Below are 13,610 nucleotides of genomic sequence, written 5' to 3' on the forward strand. Positions count from 1 at the left end.
AGACAAGCTTGGTGTAGGAAATCTCTTCAGCAGATTAATGAGTTGGGGCATAGACTGACGTGCGAAAACATTATGACCACCTACTTGAATGCATGGTGGTCCACTTCTGGAACGCATTTAAGCAGTGATTCTACTTGCCATGGATTCGACAAGCACCTGGTGGGTTTCTAGAGGTTTGTGGCAGCAGATTCCTCTGCACAGGTCACACACTTTCCATAATTGAAGGACGGTTTGTTTGTGGTCGCGGAGCTGGCGCTCGATGGTGTCCCAGCAGGGTTGCATCGGATTTAGATAAGTCGAATTTGATGGCCAAGACATCAACGTTACTTCACTATGATCCTACTCAATCCACTGCAGCACGATTCTGGCCTTGTGATATGGACAGCTATCCTGCTAGAAATGGAAGACATCAAGCATAACGGGTTGCAGGTGGTCCCTTATAATATTCACGTAGTCCACAGCTGCCATGGTGCCTTCGATTACTACCGCCATGTCCCATGGAAGCCCAGGTGAACGTCCCCCATGGCATAATACTGCTCCCACCGGCCTGCGTCCAAAGCGCGCTACATGTTTCGAGCAGTCATTCGCCTCGATGGCGGCGTATCTGGACACAAATATTGACCTGGTTTAACAATAAAATGCATCCATTGGGCCAAGCCACACTATTCCACTGATCTGCGGTCCAATCTCGACGATTCCCGTGCCCACTGTCGATGTGTTGGGTAAACATGGGAACATGTGGGGGTCCTCGGCTGCGGAACACCATGTTCAACCCTGTGCACTGAGCGGTGTGCTCCAAAACACTTGTGCCTGCGCCAGCACTGTACTCTGTCCTCATATCTGTCACAGATCGCCGTTTGTCGTGCTTTGGGCAGCGGGCAAGCCTCCAACCGCTATGCTCCTGAGGTATGGGCGTCCTACTTCTTGCTGGCCACTTGTGGTTTCAGAATTCTTCAACCACTTTCTGCAGATGCTCACGACAGTATTACGCGAACAGCCGACCAGCTTCGCCGTTTCCGAGATGCCCACTCCCAGGCACTGGCCTATAGCAATCTGGATTTTGGCAAAGTAGCGTAAGTGGGCGGATCTCCGGATTTGAGCTACTTATTGTCGCTAGAATGATTCCCCATTCGTCCGTCTCTGCTCCGCTCATAGGCTTCTCTTACCGCACGAAGTGCCCTCAGCGCCACCAGGCAGCATACTTCCTCGCAGTGGGCAGTGAGCAAAACGTTTGGGCTCATCAGTGTATTCACAGTAAGGTTTCACAGTGATCCAGGAAATATATGTATAATTACAAATCTAGTCACGACAAATAAATTTATTAATTAAGTAATTAATTTCGGTCAGCTATGACAATCTTCAGACCAGAATGAATACGGTACATTACACTTACTGTGTCATTATGTGTATGTATGGTACAGTCAAATTAATCAGTCATACGAATTTGGTATGACCTTGTGACATGGACAGCCATATGGCGCTCGAATGGCTGATTAATTTATGTACCAACTACATTTGTCATTTTTCGGGGTGCACTCAGCCTCGTGATGCCAATTGAGGAGCTACTCAACCGAATACTCAGTGACACGAATTGTGTAATGTACAGGGTCTACTCGTGATGAAGATGGTCATAGCTGACTGAAATTTATTACCTACTTAGGAAATTAGTAGCTCCTTCTAAGTTATTCTGCCAATAAAAGGCAGCATTTTCTATGAGACGTTTTCAGTTTTAGTATTTGTAATCGTAATCAATGGATATTAAGTTGACTTGACAATCTTTAAACTTGTATAATTTATCGTGTAACCGAAATTTAACGGATTCTCTTTTAATAGTTCGTGTGGAGGAACTCTCACTTCTATTGATCACGATCGATTGCCACTTTTCGCACAACACAGATATCCTGACAAAAACATTTTGTAATTTATTAGGGTTTTCGTATTGGCAACGGCCTTCCCGCAGTGGATACAACGGTTTCCGTGAGATCACCGAAGTTAAGCGCTGTTGGGCGTGGCCGGCACTTGGACGGGTGACCGTCCAGCCGCCATGCTCTGTTGTCATTTTTCGGGGTTCACCCAGCCTCGTGATGCCAATTGAGGAGCTACTCGACCGAATAGTAGCGGCTTCGATCAAGAATACCATCCAAACAACCGGGAGAGCGATGTGCTGACCCCATGCTCCCCCTATCTGCATCCTCCCCTGAGGATGACACGGCGGTCGGATGGTACCGGTAGGCCATTCGTGGCATGAAGACGGAGTGCTATTATGGTTTTCTTATTACTTTACTATACTCTAAACGACGGCGTCATCTGCACACAAATTAAGGGGGTTTCTCAGATTATCTGCTAAATAGTTTTGTAGATGAAGAATAGCAAAAGTCCTCTAGCGCTTCATCGGCTTAATAAATGAACTTAAATAAATAGCTGTGGTGTTGGTTTTAACCTTCTGTAAGAAAATATAATCGTAGTTAATGTTGTGAAGCTGAAGTGGACAGGATCCATGTAGCCATAGATCTCCAACATGAAATACGAAAATGGTACTCAGATGTCTCCAAGATCAGAAACGATCTAGAGGAGGTCTATGGATGATGTACAGGCGAAATCAGGAAAATACCGCCCACAAGAAAATTTAAGAGGTTTTTGGAGAAACGAGATGCAGCTGTATGAATATCAAAGGCTGAAATGGAAAACCAGTTCTGAGTGAAGAGGGGGAAGCTGAAAGGTAGGAGGAGTACATAGAGGATCTGTACACGGATGATGAAACTGAATGCAATGTTATAGAAATAGAAGAGGACATAGATGAAGGTGAGATGGGAGATATGATATTGCGAGATGAGCAGGACAGGGCACTGAAAGACCTAAGCCTAAACAAGGCTGCTGGAGCACACGAAACTCCCTAAGAACTGCTGATATCCTTCACAAAGCCAGCCTTGAAAAAACTATTCCACCTGCTATGCAAGGTATGTGAAACAGGTGAAATACCCCCAGTCTTTAAAAAGAATATAACAATTCCAATTTCAAAGGAAACAGTTGCTGAGAGATGTGAATGTTGACGAACTATGTTTAATAAATCGTGATCAGAGACCACTGACGCGAACATTTTACAAAGAATTGGAATTCTGGTAGAAGCCGACCTATTGGCAATTTGTACAGCAACCAGACTGCAGTTATGAGAGTCGAGGGGCTTGAAAGAGAAATAGTGGTTGAGAAGGGAGTACATTAAGCACTAAAGGAAACCAATGAAAAATCTGGAGAAGAATTTACAGTCCGGGGAGAAGAAATAAAAAAAACTGAGGTATGCCGATGACATTATTATTCTGTCATAGATAGTAAAGGACTTCGAAGAGCAGTTGAACGGAATGGACAGTGGCTTGAGAGGAGGATATAAGATGAACATCAACAAACAGCAAAACAAGAATTATGAAATTTAGTTGAATGAAATCAGGAGATGCTGAGGGAATTAGATTATGAAATGAGATTCTTAAAGTAGTAAATGAGTTTTTTATTTGGGCAGTGAAATAACTGATGATGGCCGAAATAGACAGGATGTACATTGTAGACTGGCAATGCCAAGGAAAACGTTTCTGAAGAAGAGAAATTTGTTAATATCGAATACAGACATGTGTTAGCAAATCTTTTCTGAATATATTTGTATGCAGTGTAGCCATATATGGAACTGAAACATTCATGATAAACAGTTCAGATAAGTAGAGAAGATTTTGAAATGCGGTGATACAGAATAATGCTGAAGTTCAAAGAGGTAGATCAAGTAACTTATGAGGAGGTTCTCACAGAATTTGGGAGAGAAGAATTTGTGGCACAACGTGGTTAGAAGGGGTTAGTCGATAGGACACATTCTGAGCCATCAAAGGATCACAACGTTGGTATCACGGATTTACTTCAGACTTTGTACACTTTTAGTATGCCATTGAAACAACATAATGTGAAAGTAGTAAGGTGCACTATTCTGGCAATTCCGAGAAAATCACAAGAGAAGTTTGACGCGTCTATTTCGTAGCAGATGTATCTTTGTGTAGGTGCCGGGTGTTACATTTCATACTACTCAAGTGGTTAGCGTTCAGTCTACGCTTGACGAACGTGTGTGAGGCGACGGTTTGACTCCATCTCACATTTAATTTTTAATTTACATTTTTTTCATCACGGTCATATTATTTCATTTACATGACATTTGTGAGGTAATATAATTTAAAAACAACGTGTATTTATTTGAATTTTTAGTGAATGTCATGTTATTTGACTACTTAGTGCACGTGTATTTTTTAATATCACAAAATTTTCACTTGTACTACAAAAACGGAGGTTTGAGCGGGAGTCGAACCGTCACTCCACACATGTTCATTTGACGAACTTCGGACGCTAACCACTTTTTCTTTTTCTTTTTTTGCAAGTAACAGGGTTGTTCCCTGTAACTGAAAAACTTTATTGCTTGCACCCACTTATAGTTCAGACAATTGTTTCTTCTCCGATGCTCATATGTATATTCAACATTCTTCACATTTCAATTTAAAAGTACAAAACTTGCGAAGTAGTACACAGTAGAAATCACTCGAGAAATGAAAATTTTCAGTTCTTATTTTCAGTCAGATTGTGTTGAACCAGAATTAGCAGAGGTGTTTTGTTGCCTACGAAATGTTTTCGCCAGTTTTTCACACAGAGCAATCTACTGAATGTCAAACGCCGTGCCGACGGACACTCAGTAGCCAACTTGTCGACAGTCCGCTCCGTCTGGTCGCAGAGGATGAGTCAGCGAAATCGCCGACTTTTTCTTCACGTCCCTAGATGGTGCATTCCGCATATCGAAAACATTTTCATCAGGATCACCTGAATAGTATTCCAAAACAGTTCTGTATACAATGTACTCTAGCGTCTTGTACGAGGTGCATTCAAGTTCTAAGGCCTCCGATTTTTTTTCTAATTAACTACTCACCCGAAATCGATGAAACTGGCGTTACTTCTCGACGTAATCGCCCTGCAGACGTACACGTTTTTCACAACGCTGACGCCATGATTCCATGGCAGCGGCAAAGGCTTCTTTCGGAGTCTGTTTTGACCACTGGAAAATCGCTGAGGCAATAGCAGCACGGCTGGTGAATGTGCGGCCACGAAGAGTGTCTTTCATTGTTGGAAAACGCCAAGAGTCACTAGGAGCCAGGTCAGGTGAGTAGGGAGCCCGAGTAATCACTTCAAAGTTGTTATCACGAAGAAACTGTTGCGTAACGTCAGCTCGATGTGCGGGTGCGTTGTCTTGTTGAAACAGAACACGCGCAGCCCTTCCCGGACGTTTTTGTTGCAGTGCAAGAAGGAATTTGTTCTTCAAAACATTTTCGTAGGATGCACCTGTTACCGTAGTGCCCTATGGAACGCAATGGGTAAGGATTACGCCCTCGCTGTCCCAGAACATAGATACCATCATTTTCTCAGCACTGGCGGTTAACCTAAATTTTTTTGATGGCGGTGAATCTGTGTGCTTCCATTGAGCTGACTGGCGCTTTGTTTCTGGATTGAAAAATGGCATCCACGTCTCTTCCATTGTCACAACCGACGAAAAGAAAGTCCCATTCATGCTGTCGTTGCGCGTAAACATTGCTTGGCAACATGCCACACGGGCAGCCATGTGGTCGTCCGTCAGCATTCGTGGCACCCACCTGGATGACACTTTTCGCATTTTCAGGTCGTCATGCAGGATTGTGTGCACAGAACCCATAGAAATGCCAACTCTGGAGGCGATCTGTTCAACAGTCATTTGGCGATCCCCCAAAACAATTCTCTCCACTTTCTCGATCATGTCGTCAGACCGGCTTGTGCGAGCCCGAGGTTGTTTCGGTTTGTTGTCACACGATGTTCTGCCTTCATTAAACTGTCGCACCCACGAACGCACTTTCGACACATCCATAACTCCATCACCACATGTCTCCTTCAACTGTCGATGAATTTCAATTGGTTTAACACCACGCAAATTCAGAAAACGAATGATTGCACGCTGTTCAATTAAGAAAAACGTCGCCATTTTACGTATTTAAAACAGTTCTCATTCTCGCCGCTGGCGGTAAAATTCCATCTGCCGTACGGTGCTGCCATCTCTGGGAATTATTGACAATGAACGCGGCCTCATTTTAAAACAATTTCTATCTCTTTCCAGTCCGGAGAAAAAAAGCGGAGGCCTTAGAACTTGAATGCACCTCGTACATGTTTATTGCAACTTTGTTGGAGACACGTACGAACAGATCAACAAAGTAGGCGCGCTGTTTCTCCGACACGTCCTTGAGCCAGGCCATTAGTGTTGCAGCAAACCCCAGTCTACCGTACTCTGGTGACACCGGCAGTGCTGTCACGTAACCATTTCAGCTGTCTCTGTGGCCCTCTGCCTTGCCCATAATGTAACCCATGATTTCCACATTTGGTGATTCTGCCACTTGAAAATATTTAGGGCAGTGAGCGAGATACTGCATGTACCAAGACAATCCAAAAGCTTCAGTCAGTGGATCTAGATCCACATTATTGAATTTGAACATGTCATTACAAGTGAAGGGCCTCAGGGTTGTCATGTTTACAACCTTCGAATACAAGCTTTCAAGAACATATTCAGTAATTGTAGAATGAATCCAGTTAACAGTGGTACACAAAAAAAAAGGTTCAAATGGCTCTGAGCACTATGGGACTTAACATTTATGGTCATCAGTGCCCTAGAACTTAGAACTACTTAAACCTAACTAACCTAAGGACAACACACAACACCCACTCATCACGAGGCAGAGGAAGTCCCTGACCCCGCCGGGAATCGAACCAGGGAACCCGGGCGCGGGAAGCGAGAATGCTACCGCAAGACCACCAGCTGCGGACTATGGTACAGCACCCAACTCCGAGACACACTAGCATCTACCACTTGACCATCATGAACTCCGACATTAGGCACCTACGCACAGACACATCAGAGACGCGTGAACCCTCTCTTGAGATCTTCTCGGAATTGGCAGAGTAGTACACCTTATTACTTGCACATTATTTTGTTATATGGCCTAATAATTGAGTACAAAGTTTTAAATAAATCCGTGACCCCAACATCGTGGCCTCCTTTGTTAGTATTGGAGGGAAGTGTGAGGAGTAATAATCGTAGAGGGAGTCAAAGATAAGAATACAGTAAGCAGATACAGAAGGATGTAAGCTGCAGTAGTTATTAGAACTGTAGACCACAACAAACAACAGGGTGTCCCAGGAGGAGGAGTCAATCTTCAGGGATATAACAGGAACGATCATTTGAAGCAGTAAACGTTTTATGGATATATGCCCTACTCCCAATGATTTCCGAGACAGAACACAGTTAATGTACATTGTTATTTATTTTCTATTTTATTAACTATATTGCCAGTTTACACTAGTACACGTGTTCGATAGTCAGTAAACATCACAACATGCGTTACATAAAATATCGATCAAAAATACATTTGCTGGTTGATTTGGAAGAGGGGACCAAACAGCGAGGTCATCGGCCCCGTCGGATTAGCGGAAGGATGAGGAAGGAAGTCGGGCCTTCCCTTTGAAAGGAATCATTCTGTCATTTACCTGAAGCGATTTAGGGAAATTAGGGAAAACCTAAATCAGCATGGCCGGAGACGGTTTTGAACCGCCGTCCTCCCCAATTCGAGCCCAGTGTGCTAACCATTGCGCCACCTCTCTCGGTCTGAAATACGTATTTTTATAACATTCACCTCTGAGCGTTATTGTATACATCACATTACAGCTGCTGTATAGTTCTCAATAAACGTTGAAATATTTCACCGTCGCCGGCCGCTGTGGTCAACCGGTTCTAGGCGCTTCGGTCGGGAACCATGCGGCTGTTACAGTCGCAGATTCGAATCCTGGCTCGGGCATGGATGTATGTGATGCCCTTAGGTTAGTTAGGTTTAAGTAGTTCTAAGTCTAGGGGACTGATGACCTCAGATGTTAAGTCCCATAGTGCTTAGAGCCATTTGAACCATTTCACCGTCATTGCCAGTGCATTTGTGTACCCTAGGGAACACATGTTGCCTTGCTTGAGTGAGCGCTCTGCATGTTCCCTAATTACCGTCCACTGTTAGACCAAGCTGTTCATCTCGCGTATTTACCTTTCGTTTGTACACCTGACATTCATCCAACCCCATCAACAAAATTCTAATGACAGAAGGTCTGACGATCTTGCTGGTAAGTTAAATGCACTTCTACGACCAATCCATCGATTAGGATAAGTGAGTTTGAGATGCTCCCTCACACGTCTGGTAAAATGTGCAAGGACTCCGTGAAGCTGGAAATACGTTGCAGTCCGCGTGGCCAACGGAATACCCTCGAGGTGCTCAACACACATATTTCTCAAAAAGAGCAAATAATTCTGTCCTCTCATTCCAAAACGACTGAATCTACTAACACGTTGTCGATCACGCTGCACCGAACATTGATCGAAAAACGAAGTTAGAAATTGGTCGCCACTGCAGCATTTGGGTTTTCCTGCGACCATCGATTATTATTATGTGTGTTATTGATTCCATTCCGTGTGAACGTGGCTGCATCAACGAATGGTATTAGTCGAAGTAAATGACGACTGGTGTTTAATAATGTCAAAATTCAAGACGTGCGTTGCTACTGCCAATGTTAAGATAGTGGAGCGTCATACGTAAAATAGGTACTAGTTCTCCTTATGTAATGTTCGCCATAGACATGCACCAGGGACACTGATACACATAGAAAGTCGCCAGCGCTGATAGTAGGACTACGTTGTACTACTTCAACGATATGTTGCTGTTCCTGCACAGATTGGTGAAATGTACTTTGGGAAGAAAAATGGGTACTTGGAAGAATACCTGTCTCGTGAAGCGTGCTGAAAGGTTTGGTATACTCTCCACAAAAGTGTTCTTCAACAGCAGCAGGAGCACTACCATTGCAGAAGCCGTAAAGCTATACCTTTTCTGAGTATACTTCATTAGCTTAGATACGTCGTATTTTTGACATTGCGTGTACAAACACAGTTAACCGACGCCTTCCGCTTATACTATTCACCTCTCGCACTACTCCACTCGCAACACCTCATGGACAACTGCGCATTCAGCGTGCTAGTTTCGTGACAGCAAGACGTCCCATGCAAAGAGGATGAAAGCAGTGACCTAGTTTCGGCTAGTGTAAGACACATGCGTGTGCGACTAGCCTCAAAAAAATGTGGATTATGTGTGCTCCGCGGAATAGGGCATATTTCTATATGAATACTGACAATTTCTCCTGGAACATTTTGTATAGAATTTTTGTATTTCGCAAAATTTAGCAGAACACCTATTTCCACATTATTTGTGATGAAAAGAATTTTTACACTTGTTTCCATCACTTATAGTTAATGCTCAGTCACTGTTGGCATTTACTACATTTACTGTATCTTCTATGGCAGGAGAATTTTCTCTCGTAACACGAGTCTACATTATCTGGCATAGTCTTTGGAACAGTTTTTCCTTTGTGAATCGCCTTCTTGTGTGTAAACATTCGTGTGACCAAACTACTTTGTGTGTGTGTGTTTGTGTGTGTGTGTCAGTGAGAGAGAGAGAGAGAGAGAGAGAGAGAGAGAGAGAGAGAGAGAGAGATACTTTACACTACCAGTACAGAAATTGTCAAATCATGCTTGGGATTTGGTGAAATATGCACCTCCTCGAAAGCGGTTGAAAATGCAATAAAGAGACAGACTGTTCGGTGTAGCACAGAACTAACTCAGTTCTTATTTTAGGAAGTTGTTTGTTAGAATTCATTGTTAGATCAAATTACAATAAAGCCTCTTTCTTTCATAGTTTTTGACTGCAGGGCACTACGATGTCAAGGAACTTTCATCACAATCTGTGGACATCACGCGTTCATCACCAGTCATTTTATATTTTAAGAGCCGTCTGAGGATCGATAGCGGTAACGGAGCTATTTGAGTAAATAAGCAGTATTGTCAACAGAGGATGGCTGCAGTTTTTACTTTATGCTAAAAATTAATCTGCATTTACAAACAATTATGTTCTCAGCAAGTCTGTTTGCGACAGAATAGCATCACAAAGCTGAAAATGTGATATGTGTAGAAATCAGAAATATGCCTTTCTTTTGGAAATGGACGCAAAAAGATCTAATGACTTGAAAGGTAAAATGTTGCGATCGCAGCTATGTAATCTAAATTGTTACGCATTTAATGCGCAAAGACAGTCAGCGCGTTTTGAGAGACAATTTCACGCTCCCGCAAATGAATTAATGTTCATTTTGGCTGTTGGAAGCGCTGGTGTTTATCGACAAACGCAGCGTCGCCGCCACGGACGGCGACCTTGTTAACAGACACGGCCGTTTTGCGGTCCCACAGCTAACAGCTGGCTTCGCGTATTGTGCCATGATACGGCGCGCAGTTATCCCTCCATAATTGCGTCCCTTCCGCTCATTAAATGGAATACGCCACCGGTCCCCTTCCGTATTTTAATTGCTTCACGTGTTCTGCTAAATTCGCTTCACGTTTGTCGCTAGCCGTTTGGCTGATCGCGTAGCTGTCGACAGAATGTAGCTGAACAAGAGTACCAGAGTGCGAATTGTTACAAAGTATTAAGTAAACACGGCCTCATTACTGCAAATGGTACCGCAGTTTTGGTGTTTTTCCAGTGCTCTGATAATGCCAGGCTGTGGTAAAAGGCGGGTGATATGAAACAGTTCGTCCAGATTTGGATAGAAAGCAGAGAAAATTTAGGCAAAAACAAATTATAAGAGAAATGAGAGGGAATGGACGAGTGGCCCTCAGTAGGTAACGCAACACATTTTTTCTTGGCCGACTGCGGTCGAAAAAAATGCAGTCTTTGTTGTGGGACATAGAATAGTGTTCCCGCCTAAGCCACTATAGTTTCTTGAAGTTCCGATAGGTGATGGTGATTCACATCATCATCAGTGTTCTGCCAAAAGGCAGGTTTTTACATGGTAGTTCTGCCATCCTCTTCAAGTCTGCATAATTTCCTCTCCCCTTTATGTCGTCTATCATCTTGTATCTCTTTCTTCCTCTCAATCTCCTCCCACAAACCAATCCTTCCAAAGTATCTGCTAGGAAGCACTCCCTTCTCAATGAATGTCCCAACCATTTCTTTTTCCTCTCTCTTGCAACCTTCAGCAGACATCTTCTGTCACAAACCCTTTCAAATACTCTTTCATTACTCACTCTTTCCATCCAGCTTCTTCTCTCCATTCTCCTCCACTTCCACATCTCAGATGCTTCTCACCTATTTTCATCCTCTCGTCTCAGAGTTCATGTTTCTGACCTATATAGTGCCACACTCCAGACAAAACATTTACCAAGCCTTTTCTTTAGTTCTTTATGTAATTTGCCACATAAGAGTCTCCTCTTTCTGTTGAATGCCTCCTTCGCTATGATAATTCGAGTTTTCACCTCCTGGTCACATCTCAAGTCTTCAGTTACTGAGCTTCCAAGATATTTAAATGCACTTACTTGGCTAATCGTAGATTGTCCTATTTTAATATTGGACAGTCTTCGTCTTGTACTGATGACCATACTCATTGTTTTTGCTGTGTTTATTTGCATCCCACATTCCACACAAGCTTCATTCAGATCTTTCAGCATATTATTCACTGTCCGCTCTCTCTGCCGCTATTGCCATGTCATCAGCAAATCTTATACATTCTATTCTCTTTCCACCAATACATATTCCACTTTTCCCGTCTAAGCTTTTCGCAATAATCTCTTCAAGGTACGCGTTAAACAACAGTGGGGAAAGGCAACAACCGTGTCGTCTAACACCTCATCCACTGCTGCTTCCTTCTGACATTTCATTTCCAATCCTTATGCTTACTATCTGGTGTAAATATAAATTCTATATCAGTCGTCTCTCTTTCCAATCTACTCCTTTCCTCTTCAAAATATCCATCAGCTTGTTCCGCTGAACTCTGTCAAAATCCTTTTCTAAATATATAAAAACAGGAAATATTTCCCTTCTTTTTGCCATATATCTTTCCCCTATTGTTCTTAACAGGCCAATAGCATCTCTTGTTCCTTTTCCTCTTCTAAATCCGAACTGCTCCTCTGCAATCCCTCTATGCAGCTTGCGATATAGCCTTCTATTGAACACTCTCAGCAAGCCTTTAGCTGCATGAGAAATTAGAGTGATGGTCCGGTGCTCTTCACATTTTTTAGTGTTTCTCTTTTTCTCTATTGGCACCATAACTGTTGCAAGGAAGTCCTCTGGCCATTCCCCTTTGTCATATATCTCGTTACAGAGTGTTTCTTTTCTTGCCTTGCTTCCCAGACTCTTCAGCAGCTCTGCTGGTAAATCATCAATTCAACATGCCTTCCTATTCTTCATCTCCTTCAGCGCCTTTTCTACTTCTGCTTCCAAGATGGTGAAACCCATACACATAGCCTTCAAAATGGCGTCTGTAACGGAGGTGCATTGAAAGCTGTCATTGAGTTTCGTTTGTCGGAAAACCGGAGCATTGCAGATATTCATAGGCAATTGCAGAATGTCTACGAATATCTAATAGCGAACAAAAGCACGGTGAGTTGTTGGGCGAGGCGTCGCTCATCATCGCAGCAAGGTCGTGCGTGTCTACCGGCCTCACAAAGCTGTGACTCCTGCAGTGTTGGAGCATGCAGACGCTCTCATTAGAGTTGATCGATGGACCACAATCAACCGCATCACTGAACAACTGGACGTCTCTGGTGATAAACTGAAACACTTGTCCAGTAGTTGACGTACTGAAATATGTGTGGCCCCTCGGTCTCTCTGCCTAACAGAAGGCCATAAAGAGCAACGAACGATCATCTGTGCGGAATTACTTGCGCATTAAGAGTCTGAGTGTGACAACTTTTCGTAGAACATATTCACAGGCGATGAAAAAATCATCCATCACTCCAAACCGGAAACTAAACGCTAATCCGTGGAGTGGGGCGGCAACTTCTCCCCTCTGAAGAAATATTTCAAAGCCATTCCCTCAGCCAGTAAAATCACAGTGGCGGTCTTCTGGGACACTGAAGGGCTAACCCTGATTGGTGTCCTCCATCTCGAGGCAAAGAAGCATTCTGTGTCACTGTCATGAAATTGAAGGAACGACTTGAGCGTGTTCGTTGCCACAAAAATTCAATAACATCTACTTCTCCATGACAATGCAAGGCCTCATATCAGTATGACCACCTGAGGGAGCTCACAAAACTTCATTGGACCCGTTCTCCCTCATTGCCCTCTACAGCCTCGATCTCGCACCTTCCATCTGTCTGGCCCAGTGATGGATGCACTATGCACGAAGCAGTACGCTGATGATGGGCAGGTCACTGAAGCAGCAACGTATCGGCTCCGGCGTCGACGGGTGTAGTGGTAAGATGATTGCGCACCGGCCTTCCTAGAAAGGAAGCGTTCGTTCGGCGCACTGAACGGAGATGATGTTAAAAAATAGGGTTTTATAGCTAAAAGATTGAGGAATATTATTTGTTATTGGAATCATAAATAAAACCCGCTTTCAGAAGAAAACCGTTCCCTTACTTAATGAACGCCCCTCGTGTCTGCTAACAAGTGTGTGATAAGAATCCGCAACGACACAAGGTATGTGACACATTGATCACTTAC

General features: G+C 43.5%; 1 pseudogene; it reads right to left on the minus strand.

Annotated features, from left to right (window-relative positions):
- Window positions 1-4,711: 4,711 nt before the first annotated feature.
- On the minus strand, window positions 4,712-6,566 carry LOC126267694 (N-alpha-acetyltransferase 20-like; annotated as a pseudogene).
- Window positions 6,567-13,610: the final 7,044 nt, after the last annotated feature.

This window comes from Schistocerca gregaria, chromosome 4 (assembly GCF_023897955.1).
Source record: "Schistocerca gregaria isolate iqSchGreg1 chromosome 4, iqSchGreg1.2, whole genome shotgun sequence".
NCBI lineage: Eukaryota > Metazoa > Arthropoda > Insecta > Orthoptera > Acrididae > Schistocerca > Schistocerca gregaria.